This window comes from Crotalus tigris, unplaced genomic scaffold (genome assembly GCF_016545835.1).
Source record: "Crotalus tigris isolate CLP2741 ecotype Arizona unplaced genomic scaffold, ASM1654583v1 scf7180000023639.2272817, whole genome shotgun sequence".
In the NCBI taxonomy this organism is placed as follows: domain Eukaryota; kingdom Metazoa; phylum Chordata; class Lepidosauria; order Squamata; family Viperidae; genus Crotalus; species Crotalus tigris.
The window spans coordinates 779,892-804,558 of NW_024100096.1; positions in this window are offsets into that span (position 1 = coordinate 779,892).

Here is a 24,667-nt window from a genome sequence, read left to right on the forward strand (position 1 = left end):
TGAACTGCAGACTTCACAGTTGGATCTATTTCTTTTAACTTTCCTGTTTCTTCCCCATACCCTTATTTTTTTTGTTTATTTGTTTCTTTGTTTGTCTTGGTGACTTCTTTCCTGATAAAGAACGCTACAAGACGCCATAGCAATAGAACCTTGTTTTGCAGCATGTCATACAGGTTTTAGAATCCCCATTATATCACGGATCAAGATGGCTCTGATTGTTTTTTAAGTTTACTGTGATTTCTTCTCCAAAGGAAGACACACAGTCACACTGTCACTTCAAATTTCTCATCACTTAGAAGAATACACCATGTACCACCATATGCTGATGTTGTCTCACAACAGCAATGATTGATGGCCACTGGGACTGAGAGTGGCCAACATCAGACACAGCCAGCTAATGCTCTATTTGATTCTGTTCTCCTTCCCTGGCAGTGACAGTAAGGACACTTGAGCCTGCAGTTCAGTTGCTCTGTCACTTAGCCGAAGTTAAGAATAATTTCTGGTTCAGTGCATTTATAAGCATTTCATATCTGATTTTTTTTTGAAGGAGCCCAAGTGGCCTTTTCATCACTTTTCAATCCGCAGTTATCTTCCAAGTCGGCCACTGTCTCAGGGTGAGAAAGTGCAGGCTTAGGATAGGACAGTACCAGGACATATACAGGTAGTCCTTGACTTCGTTTAGTGACCATTATAATGTCACTTAATGTGACTTACGACCATTTTTCACACTTATGACCATTGAAGCATTTTCACGGTCACAGGGTCAAAATTCAGACGCTTGGCAACCGACTCGTACTTATGACGGTTGCAGTGTCCCGGGGTCATGTGATCCCCTTTTGCGACCTTCTAACAAACAAAGTCAATGGAGCAAACCAGATTCACTTAAGAACCGTGTTACTAAACTGCAATGATTCACTTAACAGCTCTGGCAAGAAAGGTTGTAAAATAGGGCAAAATTCACTGAACAAATGTCTTGCTCAGCAACATAAATTTTGGGCTCAATTGTGATTGTAAGTCAAGGATTATCTGTATGCTCAAATGGCAGAGAGCACCAATCACCATCCTACATACAAGCACAGATAGAGGACTTTGGAGTAGTCTACTGAGCAAGTGGGTGGTTGATACTCTCTTTTGTCTCCTGAGAAGGAAGAACTCACTGGAGAAGATTGCTGGGAAAGATTGAGAGCCATAGAAGAAGGGGACGACAGAGAATGAGGTGGTTGGACAGAGTCACTGAAGCAGTAGGCATGAGCTTAAATGGACTCCAGAAGATGGTAGAGGACAGGAAGGCCTGGAGGAACGTTGTCCATCCATGGGTTGCTATGGGTCGGACACGATTTTGCAACTAACAACAACAAATTTTAGATTGGTCTTCCTTTCTTCCTTCTTTCTTTCTTTCCTTCCTTTCTTCCTTCCTTCCTTCCTTCATTCATTCAATTTAAAGGGCATCCAGCTCCACAATATATTGACCATCTTACATCACAAATAAGAAGACTGTAGACTGGTGCGCTGGTCGTAATCGATGGACAGTCCTGAGGGCTTGTCACTGTTCTCCTGATCTTCCTCTTATCTCTGCTCCAAAAAAAGACCTAAAATCAAAACAGTCCAAAAAGCCTTTGCCACTTTCCAACATGGAATATGGGAAACAGGAATGCTATAAGCTAATACCACGATGAGAAAACTGAAAAATAAAATTTCAAAAGTAATGTTGATGGATATTTCTTTGAAGGAATTTTTCAATATTAGACAACAACGAACACAGCATACACATTGCTGCTTCTGCTGCTGGCCAGATTCAATTTAAAGCAGATTTTTATATGGGTTTTTTTTAGGATTTGAAGCTTGCTTTTTGATTTAGGTACCTTTTCTTTATAATTAGGAATGTTCTCAGACGGCGCTTTCTAGATTTTCTGCCAATTGTTTTCTAATAAAGCTGATCATATTCAGTCAACATTATCTTCTTTCTCTTCCCTATGTATACATAGTGCATAATTAAAATTCTTGCAGACACAGCTAGTCTTTCTGTCTTCCAACTGTCTTCCAACTGTTCTCAAAACACTTTAAAATGCATCTGACCCAGTAACATTGCAGATCTACGTGAACCTCAAGTATTATTATATGTTATATTATATGTTAGTCTACCATCATCTAATTAGTGCCAATCCTTTCTGGGCAATAAGTGAGCACACACACACACACACAAAATAATAATCACCCAATCAGTATTCACTTACTGTCATGAGGGTCCTTGGTGTTCTCTGAGCTTGATTGGTTTCTTGCAGCTGTTTCATTACCCAAACTGGGTAATATCATCAGTGCTATCATTTCAGCTTTTAAATCAGAAGCAATAGAATCTTTCCATGGGAGAAGAACATTCACATCTTTAATCCTTAGTTTTCTTCCCAAAAGCTAGTAACAAACTCATGAATATTTAACCAAAAAGATATAACCGCACAGCAACCCAAAACATGTCAGTTTTTTTCCTCCAATATTACACTTTCGTCACACAAAGTTGAAGCCTAGAATAAACATATAAAAACAATTTTAAAAAATGAGATTTCTATTTTTAAAAAATTGTCTTAAGAGGATATCAACTTATCAATGTTAATTTAGTTTTCTTTAAAATTATAGTCCTCTGGTTTGTTAAAAAAAAAAAAAAAGACTATTCCAACTCTTTATTCCAAATTACGCATAGTTTCCCACATGTATCTTGCTACTGGTCAGTTATATATAAAAATGAATTGTAGATCTGGGATTCTTTGAATCATATTAATAGTTCAGGAGATTCCGACATTGCTAGTCCATCAGCCCCAAACTGTAAGGTCAAAAGATGCTTTAATTTAAAAGCCACATTTTTTTTTTACAATGCATGAAATGTTTTAATGATTGACAGAAAACATCTAAATTATTAATCCTGCTTTCTGCTTAGGAATTCCAGAAGAACTCCATTTTCAAGTTGGGGTTATCCTATAGAAGCAACCGCTCATGAAAATGAGGACTGGATTTAGATTCCCTTCTCAATACCTTCCTTTTTTAGTCTTGCAGTCTTTAATGCCCAAAGACAATTAGCAAGAATCAAAATCCTGCTAAGATAACAGTGAAATAATAGTTTTCTAACAGTGCCAGTAATGAGTTTTGAGCTTAATGATGTTAGTGATGGTATGTACAGGGTCTGGGATCTAAACCCATGTCTAAAGCATGGGTTAGCTGCCTGGTTATAGATGCACTCATGGGGTAGAGTGGGAAAGCCTCCAGGAGAGTAGGCTCCTGCTCAGGACATAGAATAATTGGAGGACTAGAAGACCTCCAAAATCCCTTCCCCCCCCCATTATTCTATGTTCTATGATCTAAGCAGGAGCCTGTTCTCCTAGAGGCTTTCTCATTTCACCCCATGATTGCATTTAGCCCTCATCTCTTGTAACTGCAACTTCTCAATTAATTTTATAAACAGGTTTTTTATTTTATAGGCAATTAATTTTAATTTAATCAATAGCATTACTTCTATTTTATTAGTCTATTTTAGTTTTTATCCTGGACCTGTCCTTTGGGGGGGGGGGAATGGAGCACTAAACAAAATTTTGTTTGTATTTGTAATTTATTTCTATTTTTAATATTATTGAGGTGGGGGGGAATGTCATTTTAAATTCAGGGTCATGTTCCTTGTTGGAAAATACCACGTACTGGCAATTCGAGGGGTATGTGTGTGTGTGTTTTAATGAGGGTATTGATTTCTGCTAGGGAGATATGTAACATTTAATTTCAGAGATAATGTTAGTTTGTACGGTATGCTAAATAACATCATAATGCTGCTCCACCCTACCTTGCCTATTTTTCTGACTGGATAATTTGCCAAAAATTAATTAACTTAGTTCTTACAGGACAAAATCTTTGCACTGTTTTCTTTGTTTTTAAACAGCCATGAATATTAATACTCTTTGTTCTTTTGAATCGTTTCATATTAATGTGGTGTTCCATTCTATTAATGTGGAACACATCAAGCTAGGAGAAAAAAAAGTCAAATTATGAACTCCTAAGTAAGCCAGGTGTGTTTTAGCAGTGCATCATTTGCTAAAGTAGCAATTATCTTTGCAAGCTTGCATTTAATCAAACTGAAACTGGAAAGCAGGGTTAGAAGATAGTAGATATCGGGAGGGTGCCAAATTTCAACAGGTAGCCACAAATAATCACTTAATAAGGGGAAATCAGAAGTCTATGTTGAAAACAGGCTATATTTCTGAAAGAGATGGCAGGGAAGAAAGAGAACCATCATCATTTCTATGAAAAGGTTATACTAAAATAGGCGTCAGCCCTAGAGTAGAGAGGGAGGTAGAAAGTCTGTCATTATCAGGCAACCACACAAGAAGGTAGCTTAGGTCTCTTCCCTTTGTGATCAGCTCAAGTTGACATAATCAGATATAGAAGAACTCAGTTTCTTTCAAGATACAATCAAACATCCCTCTAGGCCAGGGATCTACAAACTTGGCCCTTCTATGACTGGTGGACTTCAACTCCCAGAATTCCTCAGCCAGCCACACTGGCTGAGGAATTCTGGGAGTTGAAGTCCACTAGTCATAAAAGGGCCAAGTTTGAAGACCCCTGGCCTAGGCCATGGGTGAGCAGTATTTTCAGTTTGACCACAGCTTAATCTTTTTCTAGGTAATTAAAATGGCAACTGTCAAATGAATTTTAGCATTATAACCACAGTTTGTTTCTAGGATATAAATTACCATACTTGCATATATCAATGAATGCATTTTGTTTAGTTTCAGATATATTTAACTTATTCTTATATTTATTTGTTTGTTTGTTTGTTTGTTTGTTTCCCACCTTTAATATTTTTATAAACAACTCAAAACAGCAAATTTATCTAATACTCCTTCCTTCTCCTGTTTTCCCCACAACAACAAGGTGAGGTGAGGTAAGAGAGACTGAATGGCCAAGTCACCCAGTTGGTTTTCATGCCTAAGACAGGACTAGAACTCACAGCATCTCAGTTTCTAAAAATAATAAGAATCAGGATTTCTTTGGCAAGATCATACTTTTCCCTTTTATCAGTTCTGATGAATGGTGAAAATAAATTTAGTGGGTTTTTTAAAGAGAGAGGGGGGAGAGGGGGGAGGGAGGGAGGGAGATTTTGGGTAAATAAATCCTCTAGAGAGGAAGCATACAGTTTTAGAACTCTCAAAAGTGCGCTAGAGGAAAATCCATTTGCTTTTTTTAGGGCATTCTTGGCATTTGATGTATTTTCTTGATTTTTAATGGTAAGCTGATTTGTGTTTATAGTATTTGCTAAACAAAGGCAGGTTCTAAATTACTTAACCACCATTTAAACTTGTAAAAAAACACAACTCAGAGAGAGAGTTAGTGGCTTTAGAAGCAATGTAGAGCCACTTGGTTGTTTAAAACACACCCAAGCTGCAGATTTCAAGTGGTTTTCTGCAGTCTGTACTGTGGGAAGCCCCCATCCCCAGAGAAGGAAATATTTGGGGGAATATTAAAAAGGCAGAATATTATATTTCCCCAAAGGAATACAGTAAAGGAGAAAGAAAATCTTAAAAGAGAAACCAGCCCCAGCCCCTCTCCCCTAGTCAAGCTATTCTCTGAAGTGCCTGAAGGCAGGACAAGAAGCAATGGATGGAAACTAATCAAGGAGACAAGCAACTCAGAACTAAGGAGAAATGTCCTGACAGTTAGAACAATTAATCAGTGGAACAACCTGCCTCCAGAAGCAGTGAATGCTCCAACACTGGAAGTTTTTAAGAAGAGACTGGACAGCCATTTGTCTGAAATGGTATAGGGTTTTCTGCCTGAGCAGGGGGTTGGACTAGATGACCTCCAAGGTCCCTTTCAACATCATCATCATCATTATTTTCAAGTCATAGTTTTCTTGAGTTTCTTTCTCACCCCTTCTTCCTTCCAAGGGTTAAGCTGATGTTTACTTAATTATTCTTGCATTTTAGCCTTGAAGAAGGGTAGATCTACAGCCCTCTACAACTGGCAGGAGAATGGAAACATATGGCTCTCCCATTGCCAAAAGGGATATCATATGATTCTGGAAAACAATAGCTGGACACTAGAGCAGGACTTTTCAACCGATGGTACACGTACCACTAGTCGAATGTCAGCACCTGGCAGGTGGTATACGAATGACGGCTTGAACAGCACTGTAAAAAAAAAGTGTAAAAAAACCTGTAAAAGTGGATGAGGTGAAGCAGCGGCAGTGATGCATAGGCTTGTGGGAAAGTCAGTTGGAACTGTGTGAGGTGTTGCCTGGGTCCTACTGAGAGCCCAGGATCAGCGTGCAAGTTACAGCTGATTGGGGGTGGCAGGCAGCCTCACGCATTCAGGCAGAGATTCTGCTGGAACTGCATGAGGCATTGCCTGGGTCCTGATGAGGGGGAGAGAAGAGAGGAGAAAAAAGGGAGGAGAGAAAAGAGGATATAAAAGAAGGGAAGAGGGAAGAGAGGATATAAAAGGAGGGGGAGAGAAGAGAGGATATAAAGGGTGGGAGAGAAGAGAGGATATAAAAGAAGGAGGGATAGAAGAGGCTATAAAAGGAGGGGGGGAGAAGAGAGGATATAAAGGGGGAAAGAAGATATAAAAGGGAGGGAAGAGGATATAAAAGGGGGAGAGAAGAGAGGATATAAAAGGGGGAGAGAAGAGAGGATATAAAAGGAGGGGTGAGAAATTTGTTAAATGAATTTTGCCCCATTTTATTACTTTTTTTGCCACAGTTGTTAATTGAATCACTGCAGTTGTTAAATTAGTAGCATGGTTGTTAAGTGAATCTGCTTTCCCCACTGTCTTTGCTTGTCAGAAGGTTGCAAAAGGCGATTACATGATCCTTGGACAATGTGACCATCATAAATATGAATCAGTTGCCAAGCATCCGAATGTAAACCACATGACCCTGGGGATGCTGCAACGGACATAAGTGTGAAAAATGGTCATAAGTCCATTTTTTCAGTGCTGTGGTAACTTTGAAAAGTCACTAAGTGAACTGTTGTAAGTCAAGGACTACATGTACTTTATTACTTTTTTCCTTTTTCCTTTTTTGGGTCATCAGGTTTTTGACACCTTGCTAGGCGACTGGTGGTACTCGAATATTGCCATATTCTAAAAGTGATACAATGGGTGAAAAGGTTGAAAAGCCCTGCACTAGAGGATAGAGTAACCAATAGATGTGGGAAGGTCACCTGCCTATCATCTCAATAAGAGGTATTGCAGATGTGCACATTGCAAGATTGGTGTTGACAGAAGATGGAAAATATTACTTTAAAAGTGGAAGAGAAAAGGATGACTAGAGGCTACCTTAGTCAGGTGTGATGAAGACAATGTCATCAAGGCAGCTTCCTGCCATGGTTAATGTGCTGTGCAGAACATCCCTAATAACATGAAGCTTGGCATCATACTTCATGCTGAGTTTTATGTGCAAAATTTCACATTCAGCTGTGTGTTACCTTAGGGTGGGAAAGTAGAATGAAAGAGCAAGCATCTGACTTCTCACCAGAGTTACAAAATAGAGGGAGGCTGTGTGCTCAGAGAATGTAAATAAGAGGGCTGAAGGTGATACAGCTAGAACTGTATCAATAAAGAGGAGGGTTCCAAGAATCTGCTTGTGGACAAGCCATAAAGCTGATTAAAATAAGACATAGACACATTGTTGAATCCGTGGCAGGAAAACAGACACGAGAAGCAGCTGGAGTTCTCAGTTTCATTTATTCAGCGTTCAGCTTACAGGAAGATGGCTTCAGCCTCGCCCAAACGCCTCGCAGCCTCTTATATAGGCAACTCCCAGGTAAATGGGTTACTTTTCCCGCGCCAGCACCCGCGCATGCGCACGGCGCTGGCGACAGCCTGTCTGGTCCCGGGCAGCTTTGCACCTGCCCGGGACTGCCTGCAAACGCCCGAGCCGTTTGCAAAGGCTCGGGACATAACACCCCTTTCCCCCGGGCTAAAACTACTACCAACATACAACATTTATTTTATACGACATTTTGCTCCCCAATGTTCCCACTGTTTACTGGCTTTTGCTTTGCCAGCAATGTTATGTAGTCTTCTAGGTACTTGGGAGATTTCTTTGCTCTCTGTGACCTTCTTAGCTCTGGATTACTGTCATAATTCCCCTGACTGGAGGGAGGCGTGAGCCTGTTCTCTCTATTGTGCCCTGGTGTCTTCCATGGACTGTGCCCCGATGCCTGGCCTGCTTGCTTGCCCACCGGGCTCGTCAGGCCAGGGCTTCTGTTACTTTGTGACCTGGTTGACCTACCTAGCTGTAGACCCTCAGGCCCCTTGAAGTGATAGCCGCTGCTGGGCGTCTCTGTAGAACCTCCTAGGTCAGTCCAAGACCTGTCAGGAGGCTGTCCATTCCCTGAACCCCATTCTGTGTTCGGGCTCGTGTGGGTTTCTGTACTTTCCCAAAACTCAGGTGTTCCCTGATTTGTGCTAGGGTTGTTGTAGTCGGGACTTGGTTCCTCGACTAACTCTGTGTATGTTTGACCCCCTGTAGGATTTGGGGTAAGGTCAGGCCAACCTTGGGAATTGTGTGCCAGTTCTCTTGCGGGGAATGATTTGTTGGGATGCCCCCGGGTATCCTCCGTTGCTGGAGTGCTGTGTGATGTGTGTGGAAAGTGAGTATGCCCCCGGGGTGACTCCCTGGCTGGAGTAGGCGTGAGTGCCTGTTGTGTGGGTAAGCTCCATGACTTTCTTTTCGGAGCAATTGCAGAACCTTGGGACGAGCCGTTTGTGGCTCCCTCAGTGGAGATGGGCAGTAGCTCTTGCCCTTCCCTTTGCTCCAAAGGGTCCCCCTCCCCCCCTGGAAAAGACCCAGGAGTCTCAGCAGAAAAGTCTCGCCTAGAGCGAAGTTGGTCGATGTGCCGACGCAGGACACGACCGTTGTCCAGGGCAACCTCGTAGGAGAGAGGACCTGTGATCCTGGACACAGAAGCGGGGACCCATGTATGACCAGGCCCGTAATTGCGAGCCCAAACCGGGGCACCCACAAGTAGTTGTCTAGGTGCCCTAGGATGTGAGGTAGATGAAGGCAGTCTGTCCGGATGCAACCGGTCAAGTCTAGTAGTAAGTTGGCGCCCCCAACGAAGTTCAGCTGGACTTCTCCCTGTAGAAGTGGACGGTGTGGTGCGATAAGAAAGGAGAAAGTCAGCCAACCTGTGATGCCAGTCCCCGTAGGTGAGTCTCTTCAAGCGTCCTTTGCGATGCGCACCATACGTTCAGCCATACCGTTGGTGGACGGGTGAAAAGGTGCAGATGTGGCATGACGAATCAGGTTTGCCTGTAAGAAAGCTTGGAATTCGGAGGAGGTGAATTGAGGGCCGTTGTCGGACACAATGACATCTGGCAGCCCGTGTGCAGCAAAAATCCCCCTCAGTACCTGAATAGTCTTTGCAGTGGTGGTGGATGAGACAGGCACAACCTCAAGCCATTTTGAATGGCTGTCAACAAGGACCAAGAAGAACTGGCCCTGAAAGGGCCCAGCGTAGTCAATGTGCACCCTAGACCATGGGGACTGTGTTTCCTCCCATCTATGCACAGGAGCTTGGGGCATCTCTGGGCGAGATCGTTGGCACAGGTGGCATGCGTGTACCTTAGCCTCAATATCTTTATCTAAACCAGGCCACCACAAGTGGCTTCGTGCAAGAGCCTTCATACGAACAATGCCAGGATGACCCTCGTGGAGGGATTCTAAGACCCTAGTCCTCATTGAGGTGGGAATGACAACTCTGTTTCCCCAAAGCAGACAACCCTGAGAAAGGGACAGTTCGTTCCTTTTGGACCAGAAACTCTGAAACTCAGGACTAGGGCAGTGCTCAGGCCACCCGGACAGGACCCAGGAGCGGACACGTGAAAGTGTGTGATCTGTACCTGTTTCAGCGGTAACATCCCTGGCACTAAGAGGGAGCTCGGGCAAGGCTTGGATTGATAGAATGTTGACAGCTGGCGCGGGGTCAGCTTCTACTACTGGCAGAGGCAACCTACTGAGGCCATCAGCATGGCCCATTTCTTTCCCAGGCTTGTGGAGTAATGAAAAATCATATGCAGACAAGAAAATAGACCACCTAAGCATTCTAGGGGAAATGATGTGGGGAGTCTGCTTACGTGTGGTAAACAGTCCCAGCAGAGGCTTATGGTCAGTGAAGACCGTGAAATGCCTGCCATATAGAAAATCGTGGAATTTTTTAATTCCAGCAACAACAGCCAGAGCCTCCCTGTCTATCTGAGCGTAGTTGCGCTCGGCAGAAGACAGTGTTCTGGAGTAGTATGCAATAGGAACCTGAGTTCCATCAGACCTGAGGTGACTCAGGACAGCTCCAACCCCGTAGGGGGACGCATCACAAGCGATGCACACAGGGAGAGACTCGTTGAAATGTGCAAGAACACTGTTAGAAGTGAGCAAGGCCTTGACTTCTTTAAAGCAAGCCTCATGCGCTTGTGACCACAGCCACACAGCCTGTTTGTCTAGTAGCCTGTGAAGAGGCTCAGCTACACTAGCTTTATGTGGAAGAAAAGAATTGTAGAAATTCAGGAGGCCTAGGAAGGCCTGAAGTTCGGCCTTAGACTTTGGCCTGGGTGCTCTAAAATAGCAGTTAGTTTGGATTCAGCAGGATGAATCCCAGCAGCATCAATTTTGAATCCCAGAAATTCAGTAGAAGGCACCCCAATCTGGCATTTGTCTTTTCTGAGCTTGAGGCCTGATTTCCTGAATCTTAACAGGACAGCCCTAAGCCTTTCAGCTAGAATGTGTGTGGAGTCTCCTGCAATCAAGACATCGTCAAAGTAGGGGCAGACCCCTGGTATACCTCGTAGTGTGTTTTCCATTACGCTTTGGAAAATCCCAGGAGCGACATTTACTCCAAACTGTAGCCTTTTTACTTTAAAGGCTCCCCTGTGGGTCACAATGGTCTGAGCTATGGCAGCATCATCATCAACAGGCAGCTGTTGATATGCTTGAGCTAGGTCAAGCTTTGCAAAAACACGCCCCCCCTTGAGAGAGGCCAGGATGTGACTGACCACAGGAACAGGATAGGCATGTTGCTGCAATGCCTTATTGAGTGTGCATTTGTAATCAGCACAAATGCGAATGTCCCCATTTGCCTTTAGAGGCGTGACAATGGGGGTCTCCCACGGGCTGGAATCAACAGGTTCTAGGATTCCCTGTTGGATTAGTTTGTCTAGTTCAGTGTCAATCTTACTTTTTAAAGCAAAAGGGACCCTTCTTGCTTTAATCCTAATGGGAGTGACAGTGGGGTCTAGCTTTAAGGACACAGGTGGTCCTTTGAATGTGCCCAGCTGGGGGCTGAAAACATCTGCAAATTCTTTGCAGACTTCCTGTAGGTCGAGTGTTTGTAAGCTGTTGAGTCCTGTGACGTGTATCCCCAGGGCCTCAAACCAATCGAGTCCTATGAGACTCGTTCGTTCACCCCCTACTACTAATAAGTCTAGTGGACCTTCAAAACTCTTGTATTGCACGTTAAGGGTGGCCTCCCCCTTAACACACACTCTTGAGTTCTGAAAATCTGTTAATACAATATCAGAAGGCCTTAACTTGGCCTTAGACCCACTTCTGGAACAAATCTTCCTAAATGTATGCAATGAAATGATGGACAGGGCAGACCCTGTGTCTAGTTCCATAGATAATGGAACCCCTTGTAGCTTCACGTTGAGTGACAGCTTTTTCTTCATGGGCTTGTGTGTGCCTGTTCTACAGATGCTTCTTCGCGAAGCGCAAAAACCTACCCTATTCTGGCTGGGGAATCTGGTACCCTTCAGGCGTTCTTCTTGGGGTTGTGCCTTTCGTCGGCCCAGGCACACAGCTGCAATGTGCCCTTGTTTACCGCATGCCCGGCAGGTAGCGGAGCGGAACTTGCAGTCGGTTCTCCTGTGGCGACCTCCACAGCCGATGCACTTGAGCGGAGCCGAAGAGCTTCCCTTCTGGTTCTCTTCCTTCGCGGGGTGTAGACGGTCGACTTCCTCGTCCGGATCCTCCTCGGAGTTTCGTCGGACGTCTTCCTGGTGCACGGACGCACCCTCTGCACTGTTTCTGATCGGCCACATGTTTTTGACGGCGCCGCCTGCTGCTTCTTCTGCAGTGACTTCCCTTAAGGCGTCTTGGAAGGATAATTCTTCCTTTGCGAAAAGTCTCTGTTGTAGCTCGCGATGCCTTAACCCGCACACGAATCGGTCCCTCAGTCGTTCCTCGAGGTCCTTGAACTCGCAGGGCTTGGCGGCCTTCCGTAACGTGGCGATGTATTCCTTGGCTGACTCACCGGACCGTTGATCCCTTTGTTCGAAGGTGTGGCGCCATGAGATAACGGACACCTTGGGGTGGAAGTGCTCCTTCAGCAGCTTATTCAGGTCTGCGTAGCTTACAGACTCTACTGGGACAGGTGCTGCAAGGTTTTCTGCGATTTCGAAGGCGTCTTGGCCGCAAACGCAAAGTAGGGTGGCCGCCTTCAAGCTATCTTCCCTCACTTGGTTTGCCTTGAAGTAGTTCTCCATTCTGGATACGTAGGACTCCCACCGCTCTGGATGTGAGACGTCGAATTCCGAAAGCCTTCTGATTTTCGCCATCTTCGGATCTTCAGGAGACGGGTCTATCAGCCAGCCTACCCCCGAATGCGCACCGGATTGGCGGGCAGCTGCCGAGTCGACGCCGTTCCTCTTCCGCCGCTCAGGACTCCTTGGGTAAGCTTACACTTTTCCTTTCCAGGTAGTGCAAGGCATCCCACCTTCGTCGCCAGTGTTGCGTCCTTGGCGGGAAAACAGACACGAGAAGCAGCTGGAGTTCTCAGTTTCTTTTATTCAGCGTTCAGCTTACAGGAAGATGGCTTCAGCCTCGCCCAAACGCCTCGCAGCCTCTTATATAGGCAACTCCCGGGTAAATGGGTTACTTTTCCCGCGCCAGCACCCGCGCATGCGCACGGCGCTGGTGACAGCCTGTCTGGTCCCGGGCAGCTTTGCACCTGCCCGGGACTGCCTGCAAACGCCCGAGCCGTTTGCAAAGGCTCGGGACATAACACACATCATGATGATTACATATCTGGGAACACTTTTACACACTCTTCTTCATACCATTGTAATAATTAGCTTGGTAACTTATGCAAGTTGCATAAATAGCAATTTTACATAGATTGGTCCAGGGACACAGACATTTATTTGTTTTTTATAGAAGCATTAGTAGTGACTTGAGCAAGGCCACTCATTAGTAGCTTGGTTCACATTTAACCAGGTTACCAAATTACTGTCACCTATTTTCTGGATTTGTACCATGTGTTGAACTATATACATTGAATTACAGGTCTGAGTTAGCCTAGCTAGTGACACAAGTTAAACAAAGCTAAAATAAATCAAGCACAGGATTCTGTGCAGATGCCCAAACCTGGATAAGTGAACTGCTCGTGTGTAGCTGCTTCTCAAGAAGTGAAAAAGCTACAGGCTTTATAATCATCATGTTCCTGATTAATGTCTTTTCAATCCTCTGGATAATGCCAACAGAATGGGATGTGGGAATGACCTTGGGAGACAGGAGGAAATGCTACTGAGTACACAATGGTCAGACAAGAAGCAGATGAGTCTGCAGAAAGAATAGAGAGTTGGTAAATGTCTCAGGAGCGACTCTCCCTAGTTTCTTGAACTAAGGGTGAGGGGGGTGAAATGTACTTTCAGATTGTCAAGATTTTGTTAATGTACAATAAAGATAGAGCTAACATCCTGGGTGTGCTTCTTGTCTAAACTACTTCCCAAGCTGACAGCCAGTGGCATAGATTGATTCCCGCTAGAATTGATCAAGAATCCAACTCATCCACCAACCTCATTCCAGCAGTGTCTCAGGAAAGCCAACAACATAAGATACAAAAACGAAAACCTTCCTGTGACATTTTGTGCCCTGGCAGCAACTACACGTGAACCTACATGATCTATTAAGCTATCACAGTCAGTAGACTTAAATTTGTCAAATATGTTCTAATTTCTTTTACAAAAGCTAGGCTTTAAAGATTATCTGATACTATAGACATTAAGCTAACTGGAATATTGTAGCTGAAATTAGATAAAAGTTAAAAACAGGACACGGAGGCATATAAGTTAAAAGATATTGATAAATGTTTTAATTGATTAAGTTACAACTAGCAATGTATTAATTTGAATGTGATATAATAACCAAGGGAAACAGAGAGGAAATTTTTGATGATGTAACCTTACATATGTATGAAAGAGCTTGTTATTGGACTATGTTGCTTCCTTAATACCTGGAGCTTTGTAAAATTGGAAAATTAATAAAACTTGTTTTTTTTTTGTTTGTTTTTTTTATTGAAAATTTTTAAGTTTTACAAAAAGAAATTCCCCTCCCCAAACCCTCCCAACCCTCCCCTACCCTCCCCCAACCTTCCCAGAGCTGAATACAGGCTTAAATAAAAAAAAAAAATTTAAATCTTAAAACACATGTAAACCATAAGCAAATCTAAGTACATTAATTAAACAACTTATAAAATAGTTAACAGCAATATATAAAAAGGATACAAGAAGAAAGAAAAAAAGAAACAAAAGAAAAATTCAAATAAAAAAAAGAAAAATAAAAAAAGTTAAAAAAATATCTATGAAATATCTTAAAGTTTAAATATAAATTATTCAAAAACTAAATAATATTTTTATATCCAACTTATATTGTATGAAATCTATCCATTTTTTCCATACCAGGAGGTATTTCTCTTGCGATTGATCTTTCAAGAAAGCCGAAATCTTTGCCATTTCCGCCAAATAAGAGACTTTTAAGAACCACTCTTGCAAAGTAGGCAAAGATTCCTTCTTCCAACATTGCCCTACTAACAACCTGGCCGCTGTAATTAAATTTAATATCAATATAGTCTCTTTACTATCACAATCAGAAACAATACCTAACAAAAACAATTGTGGAATAAATTTTATCCTCCTTCTAAAAATTCTTTGAATATTCCACCATATCTTAATCCAAAAAGCTTTTATATTTTTACATAACCACCAGATATGATAATAAGTAGCATCCCACATCTCCAACATTTAGGCTGCAAGTCAGGATACATACGAGACATTTTTTGTGGATCAAGGTGCCATCTATAAAACATTTTATAAAAGTTTTCCCTTAAATTTTGGGCTTGTGTAAATTTAACATTCCTCACCCAAATAATCTCCCAAGTATCTAATAGAACCGGTTCTTCAAAATTTTGTGCCCATTTAACCATACATTCTTTCACTAATTTTGCTTCTGAATCCAATTCTACCAACACCCCATAAATTCTCTTAATATGAGTTTGTCTTTGATCTTTTATTTGTTTTAACAAATTCTCATCTTCTCTAAGCAAACCCACATTACGATCTATCTTCCACCTCTCCACTATTTGTCTATACTGAAACCATGAATAAATAATATTTTCTTGTGTTAAATCTTCCAAAGATTTTAATTGCCAGTTTTTGCCATCCCATCTAAGTAATTGTACATAAGAAACACTATCCATCTTGACTCCTCTCCTTATCCCTTCTATCGCATGCCATGGGATAGCCCATAATGGAATTTTAAAATCACTTCTATAATATTTCTTCCAAACCCGAAGTAAAGAAGTCCTTATAATATGAGATTTAAATACCCTGTCAACCTTTTTATTAAAAATTAAATAGGCATGCCATCCATAAAGTAAATCCCAGCCCTCCAAGAGGAGTATTTCTACATTTGTTAAATTAACCCAATCACTAATTGATGTTAAAACCGCAGCGTCGTAATACAATTTCAAATTCGGTACCTTGAGTCCACCTCTCTCACGAATATCTTGTATAATTTTAAGTTTAACTCTTGGTTTTTTCCCTGCCCAAATAAATTTATTGATACCTTTCTGCCATTCATTTAAGTTAACCTCATTCTTTAAAATGGGTAACATTTGAAATAAAAAAAGAAACTTTGGCAAAACATTCATTTTGATCGCTGCAATTCTCCCCAAAAGAGATATTTGCAGCTTCTCCCAATTTTCCAAATCTCTTTGTATTTTGACCCACAGCCTTTCATAATTGTTTTTATATAATTTTACATTAGAAACGGATAAGATAACTCCCAAATATTTTACCTTATTGACAACCTCAAAATCTGTCAACCTAACCAGGATCTCCTTGTCCAGATTGGTCATATTTTTAGGCAATATTTTAGTCTTATTATTATTAATTTTAAAACCCGAAACCTGTCCATACTGATATATCAATTGTAATAACTCTATTACAGAATCAGTTGGTTGAGATAAAGTAACAACCAAGTCATCTGCAAAAGCCCTTAATTTATATTCTTTTTTATTAACTTCTATTCCTTTTATTTGCTGTGATTCTCGAATTTTGATCAACAAAATTTCCAAAGTTAAAACAAACAACAATGGTGACAATGGACAGCCCTGTCTAGTCCCCTTCTCAATTGAAAACACCTCTGACAAACCCCCATTAACTATAAGTTGTGCCGTTTGCTTTTGATAAATAACACGAAGAGCTTGTAAAAATTTTTCTCCAAAATTCATTTTCTCAGTTAATCTTAACATAAATTGCCAATTCAACTGATCAAAAGCTTTTTCAGCATCTAAAAATATCAATCCTGCAGAAACTTGATTGTTTTTATCTAGATACTCTAATAGATTAATAATTTGTCTAACATTGTTCTTCATATACCTTCCAGTTATAAAACCCGTTTGATCCATATGTATTACATGATGCAAGACCCTCATAAGTCTATTAGCTAAAATTTTCGAAAAAATCTTATAGTCTACATTTAAAAGAGATATAGGTCTATAATTCTTTGGTAAAGTAAGATCTTGGTCTTCTTTTGGAATCAGAGATATGAAAGCTCTACCCCATGACAAGGGGGTCTCTGAACCCTGTAATATATTATTAAAAAGCTCCCTTAAAGGTTGAATCAACTCTTGTACCAAAGTTTTATAATAAATAGATGTCAATCCATCAGTACCTGGTGCTTTACCTAATTTTAATTCTTTAATTACTAACTCAATTTCTTCACTAGTAATCAGACCATTAATTTCTTGTTTCTGGTCTTCTGTTAGTTTAGGAAAGTTAGCGTCTTTTAAATAATTATCTATATCTATAGTTTGTACTTTAGTACTCATATATAATTTTTGATAATAATCTAAAAAAGATTTCTTAATCAACTCCTTCTGATATATCAATTTACCATTATAATTTATTTTATCTATAATTCTCTGTTTCTGCTTCTTTCTCAGTTGGTAAGCCAACCATCTCCCTGGTTTATTGGCATTACAAAATGTATTTTGTTTCATATACAGTAAATTAGTTGCAGTTTGATCAGCCATCAACATGTTAAATTGTGATTTAAGCAATTTTATAGATTCCTTAATCTTCTCATCTGTGGAATTTAAAATCAGAGCTTTTTCTTTTAATTTAATCTCATCTTCCAACTCCTTACGTTTCTGCATCTGCTTTTGTCTATAGACCTTATTCATTTGTATCAAAATCCCCCGCATATAAGCTTTACCTGCATCCCAGACCATTGACATTGAAGTTCCCTTATACATATTTAAAACAAAATAATCCTTTAATTGCTCCTTTAATTTTTGAACATTCTTTTCTTGTCTAAATAAATTTTCATTCATCCTCCAAGATCTCCTCTCCTCTTTTTCATTAACCAATTCCATCCAGACTGGGCTATGATCCGTCAGTGTCCTAGGGAAGATCTTAACATTTTTTACCCTAAAATATAGATCCGTTGTAATAAAAAAAAAGTCAATTCTTGAAAAAGATTGATGTCTGTCCGAAAAGAAAGTAAAGTCTCTCTCCTCCAAGTTATGTTCTTGCCAGTAATCTCGCAACTCCCAGTCCTCTTTCAAATCAAAAAAAGCTTTAGGTAATTTGGCCTGTTTAAAAGAAATAGAGGATCCTTTTTTGTCTCTTTGTGTATCTAAAACACCATTCCAGTCTCCCATTAATATAACAGATCTATAATCCAACGAAGTTAGTTTTTGATGTAACAATCTATAAAATTGTTCCTGTTGTTGATTTGGTGCATACAATCCCACTATAAGTACTTTCTTACCATACAGACCCACTTCAATCATAACATATCTCCCTTGGGGATCAGATTCTACTAAACAGGCTGATAAATTTTGCTTAACATAAATAACTACTCCCCTTTTTTCCCAGGAGCAGAAGATACAAAATGAGATCCCAAACGAGCATTAACTAAATATTTTTGATCTTTAGAAATAATGTGTGTTTCCTGCAGACAAATAATATCATTGTTATGTTGCTTTAAGTAGTGAAATATTTTCTTTCTCTTTTGGGGGGAATTGAGACCATTAGCATTCCATGTCAGGAGCTTTACCATCTCCCTTAACCAAAAGCCTGGAGAAGACTGCTTGAAGATCTGCCATTGAAGAATGTACTGCAGAGCTCTTGGGTCTTGCTCCTCCCACAGGCACCGAAGCAAATTCTTGTAAAACTTCTTTAACTTCTTTCTTCTGTTGTTCCTTTTCCTTACGTCTATGGGCTGCCCGAGTCATTCTTTGCTCTTTCATCTCTGCTTGTTGCGACCACTCAGCCTGTGATTTTCCAACATCCATCAATACTACTTCTTCAGACTGCTGTTCCACCTCCTTGCCATCCAAGACTTTCTGCATCATAGGTGGTGGTGAGCATGCTGCCAGGACCAACTTATAAAACTCCTTTGCTTTAGAAACAGTGTTAAGTCTATAACGCGTCCCCGCATGACTCACCATGATACCCATTGGAATCTCCCATCTGAATGGCATCAATCTTTTTTTAAGTTCATTGGCTAAGAAAGCAAACTCTTTTCTTCTTCTTAAAATTAATAACTAATTTTGTAATTGGAGCTTTGTAAAATTGGAAAATTAATAAAACTTGTTTTTAAACAAAGATTATCTGATAATGGAAACTAAAAACATAAAAGTTCTGCGAATACTCTGGTCGCTTTGCTTTCTAAGGCCCCTTCTTCTTCTATAAAGTGAGGTCATTATCAAGATTGCTACTCATCTTTTTTATCTGGAGATGCCAAGCACTAAAAGTGATGCCTTCTGTGTGTACAGCATGAAATCTGCCTCTGATTTATACACATAGAATAAGCTGGCAAGTCCCACTGCATGGAAGAACCACAGAGACTCAGCTTAAATAACAGAGTCTCACTTCTCCAATAGTTTGGTATATAGTTTTGTATGTTCAAGATGGAGTTGGTTTATCTGCCTTGCCCAGAGAACAATTTAGGTAGCCTTCAACATTGTGCCCAAGGAGATTATGGCTGGGTAGCTGGAAAGTTTTGCCCTGTGAATGATAACACAGTTGAAAGACTTATGTTAACCGGTTAAGAGAGTGGTCTGGCCTTTAATTATGTTATTTTATTTCTTGTTCCTTTTTTAAAAAATCAAGGGCATTCTCCAGAATAAGGCAGAGGGATAAACAACATTTCTTGGGCGAAATATCCAACACAGTGATATAAACCCTAAAATTGTTTTAAATAAAACAAAGCAATACAAACCCTACCCTCCAAAAGCTAGTGGGAAGTTGAAAATCCCAGCTAGCCTCATTCATTGCCTATTATTTTCCAGAGCATCACTTATCTCACACACAGCCAGTCCCAAATTAGCCACCAAAGACTGGAATGCTGGGAGCATGAGTGCTGCAAAGACCACTGGGTCATGGAAAAGTTGAAAGCTCAGATTAGGAAACCACTGACCTTCTATTTGCACTTAGCTTTGTTCCTAAATGGGTTCCTTATTCCTTTCTGAAATGTAGGGCAGTTCCCCCCCCCCCCCCAGATGTGTAGCCATTCTTTAATATTGATTAAAGTATTTAATAAAAAAAATACTGCTAAGAAATCATCAGTTATATACCACAGCAATGCCCCTATCTTGCATCAGAGAATCTTTAATTAGTGCTACTGGTAGCAAAGTTTCTTCTGAGTTTTGCACCATCCTTATACCTCATTAAATTTTGCTGATGTGTGAAAGTGTGAACACTGACAAACCATAACGTGTTATATTTCTCTTTGTGCCTCCAGAAGCAACAACTGGAAACAGAAGGTGACATTATGAAGTCCATGGCTACTGGGACCCACTGGCATTTTGAGTATGTGTTTCCATGCCTAGACAAGGTGATGATAGCTGAAGGCACAACTCTCCTGTTGTGGATGTATAAAATTTTAAATGCACAAGCAAAAAAAAAAGTTGATTCTCATTTCTTGGTACAAAGTTTTTTATGTAGTAGTGGCTAGGAAAAGTTGAAAGTTTACTTTGCTACTCCGAATACAATGAATTTACAGTATGACCAAATTTGCCTAATTAGTCTAAATCCTCTCTCTCCCTCTCTCTCTCTCTCTCTCTCTCTCTCTCTCTCTCTCTCTCTCTCTCTCTCTCTCTCTCACACACACACACACACACACACACACACACACACACACACACACCAGTACTGTAGAAGCTGTTCCTTTGATTCCATACCATTAGAGAGGATATCCATCCAAACAAACACTGCCGTTGAACTGATGTGCTCTGGGGTTACATTTAAAACAATGACCAGGGAGAAGGAAAGGTATGTAGATTTTGTGGGCATGCATTAGTTCTCTCTTTGAGTTCCTTCAAGTTGCTAGTTAAGTACCAAATTTTGGAGTGGTCACTCTCTGACATAATGGAACTACTTTTTACTCCCAGTGTGATGCTATTTATATAGGAAATGTATTTCCACCTAGAGGAATATTTGATTCACCTACACAATTATATTTTTACATGGGATAGTATTACAGCACAGACCTGTACCAATGTTGTATATATCAGTATGAAGGAATACCTAATTAAATTCTATCCCTGTAGTTTCAATGCAGGGCAGTTCCAAATAAGGTTTAGGATAACAATATAAATAGAACATCCACTACTTCTATTACAAAGACAATAGATGGAATAAGAGAAGATTCAGAGGATATTGATAGTTTTATCAGACGTCTGGCAAAAAGGAGGGCATGCATCGGGTTTTTTTCGTTGTCTGTCAACAGGCTTGACAGCCTAGATATATGTTATTAAATTATTTCCTGATTCCAGCAATTGATTGCAATCAAGCCCATTCAAATCAATGATCTCTGTAGTCTATAGACCACAGATGTTTCTATGGTGAAATTTGAAAAGCCGGTCATTGGTTTTATATAATCAGTAACATGTTTTTCTTTAATAAAGATTTGTTGGAAAAATATTATGACTGAAAAAACAATGCTGACACTGGGAAAAGTAATGTCATATACACGCAGAACTGAATAGTTTTGGTTTTGGTGGGTTTTTGGTTTTTTTTGCAGTTTTTTTACTCTATTTTTTGTTGCAAATTCCAAGAATGTTAAAAGAGTTTGTCCTCCTTTCCTCCCACCCCACTTGTCCTCCTTTCCAATTGTCCATGTTCTCCTTTGCCTGTTCAGCTATCTATAATTCTAGATATAGAGGAGTTCATTGGTAACCTTTGCTGAATGTTAAACATACTGTAGTAGTTGCTATCAATAGCATTAGGAAGTTGCAACCAATCCCCACCCAATCAGAGTGTTTGATAGTTCTAAATGGGGGGTGAGAGAGAAATGAGGAGGGGGAAGCTTGAATTTATAATCACAAAAATATTTTATCATGCACACAAGTGCTAGATGAATCTCCAGGGCATCTCCAGGGCACTGCCCATTAAGCCTTTTGCAAGTTAACCTGCAGCATCTAATTATAATATGCTTAAAGAAAAAAGAAGAAGCAAAAAGGTAGAAACTAGACTGTCCACACATCTGGAAGACAGCCAGGCTGAGAAATTCATGCACTAGCACAGTGGTTCTCAACCTTCCTAATGCCGCGACCCCAACCATGTGGTCATAAGTCGAGGACTATCTGTATTTCCCTGCGGGCGGGGCAGGAGGAAGCACACACGCTCCGCCTCCTCTCTGCGGCTGCACGCGGGCCGTCGCCCAGCAACCGCCTCGGCCCAGGAGCACCGTGCATTCGTGGTGCCGCTCCCTGTGCCGGCCGAGGCGTAGCTGGCAAGCGGCAGCGACGGCGCAGGGCAACCACTGGCTGGGCCACCAGCTGGCCCAGCCCAAGGGAGCTAAGGCACCCGCCAGGCCCCACGCATGCCAGCAACCCTTCCTGCGCCTGCCACTGCCCTGCTAGCCTTACCTTGGCCACCGCACATTCAGTGCGGCGGCAGGCAGGCCCAGGCACTCCTGGGTGGCCATGGCACACGGCAGCGAAGGCACAGGGCGACCACTGGCTGGGCCACCAGCTGGCCCAGCCCAAGGGAGGTAAGCTACCTGCCGGGCCCCACGCACGCCAGCAACCCTTCCTGCGCTCGCCGGCCTCCCACCTCCCACCCCTGGCCCTCTTTTACTTACATTTAGTAGTTGCTCAGTAGGGAGGGGTGGAAACATCTTAGCTGCAGACAACTTGCAGCACCGTTTGCAGACTGGGACTTTTGGCGGGCTCAGCAGGGCAGAGACAGCCTGGACAATTCCTGTTGGCTTTTGAAAGCCAATAGAATTAGACTCTATTCAAGAGAGTCTATTCTATTGGCTTTCGAAAGCCAATAGATTCTATTGGCTTTCGAACACCAATAGAATAGAGTCTCTTGAATAGAGTCTATTCTATTGGCTTTCAAAAGCCAATAGAATAAGAGGGAGTAGCACAGCTAAGGAAAAGGGGGAAAAATGGCGGACTGCGTTGTTTGGCGACCCCCATGAAATGATTGTTTGACCCCAAATGGGGTCGCGACCCACAGGTTGAGAACCACTGCGACTAGCAGTTGTTCATTTATAGATCAAATATACCCACAATTTGTAAAATTGCCTTCTAGAGCTATCTTTGATCTTACACAACTTTATTAGTTTTAGACAGAGTTAAACTCATAATTTATCAGGCAGCTCATTCTCAGGGCACAGTTCTATTTCTTAATCCATATCTGTCGAACCTCATTGTTTTGTCCAGTTTGCAAATGATATATTTCCCATTACTTCAAATTAAAAAAAAATACTCTTGCCCATTTTTTTCACATTGTGGGAGTATTTTGTTGAAAAGTTTGTCTTTTGATGAACTCAATATATAGTTCCTTTATATGGTATATAAAGCAAAAGCCACAGCTCATTAAAATGATAAATTCAATCAGATTAATTTATGACAAGACGTTAACCACATTTGATAAAATCACCACGAGGTGACTTCATATTTCGTCCTGAATCAATGCCTGGGATCAATAATAAGCTGCAAAAGGACCAGTAAATTGATGTTCAATTCACACAAGATAAAGGGAATGAGGCATTCAGCTCATTCCAGGTTGGCTTCTTCTCTTTGTAAGACCTCTGTATCTTGAACCTTAGACACTTATTAAATTAACACTGTCTGTCAAGGTCCAAATAATATCATGAACATCCAAGTCATTTTCATCAGTCACACCTCTTGTAATTATGTAATTTGTCCAAAATAGTTACAGTACAGGATAATAAACAGTACAGGATACTAAAAACAAAGACAAATAGACTTAAAAATTGTTTTTATTTCAGAGCTGTAACCCTATTAAATACTACTGTATAGTGCAATGGTGAATAGAATGTGAAAGATGTGTGTATATAATGTATGTTTTTACTTATGTGGTTTTTACTTGTGTGTAGTGTGCACTGTGGACAGCACTTAATTTCATTGTGAGATACACAATGACAGTAAAGATATTCTATTCTATTCATTTGAGATTGTAGGTTTCAGTTGTCAAGAATGTATAAAGGTATCTCAAATGAATCTGGTAAATGTAAAGAAGGAACTTTTTATCAACTTTTATCATTTATGGTGGACATGTGATAAAGCAAAGAAATATTGGAGTAGGATTCACATTTTAATATAGAACATTTTTAAAGTGAATATAAATATAAAAAAGAGACTTTTCTTGTAGGCTTAATGGACAAAGAGCCTGAAAAAAAATTGAAACTTTGATGTTATATATTGTATGTTGACAGCAGCAAGATTATTTTATGCACAAAAATGGAAGGACATTGTGATTCCCACAATGGACAAATGGCTGCAAAAGTTGATGGAGTTATCAGAAATGGCTAAACTGACTGCTTTGATTAGAGAAAAGAACACAATTTTATTTCTATTTAGAAACCACTTTTGGACTTGGTGCTTGAGGTGGAAAGGAATGAAACTTTGATTTTTGCTTTTGCTGAAAGGTTTGTTGTTATAGAAATGGCTAGTATATATTATTAATTAAAACTAAAAAGTCGAAGTTTCATATTATTACCTTATTCTACTGCACCAAAAGTCAATGCTGTTTTTTTCTTCCTTCTATACCACATTTTTCTCTCTTCCCCTTTTCCTCCCTTATTTTACCCTTATCTTCACTTTTCTTTGTATTTCTGTATTTTATATTTTGATAAATTATTAACAAATCTGAAACTTTAAAAAGGAGATTATATATAGGCTTCAATATAAAAACCCCCTATTCCAAAGAGATGTTTTAAAAAAAACATGTGGGAAATAATTTCTTTTAAAAAAAGTTACATCTTCACTGCATGCAAGGCAGATGTCAGGTGAGATGCCTCCCAGGTTCTTTAAAGGAATAACAAGAATTTTCTCAGAGACCCACCAGAAAGAAATATTTGCATGCAGCC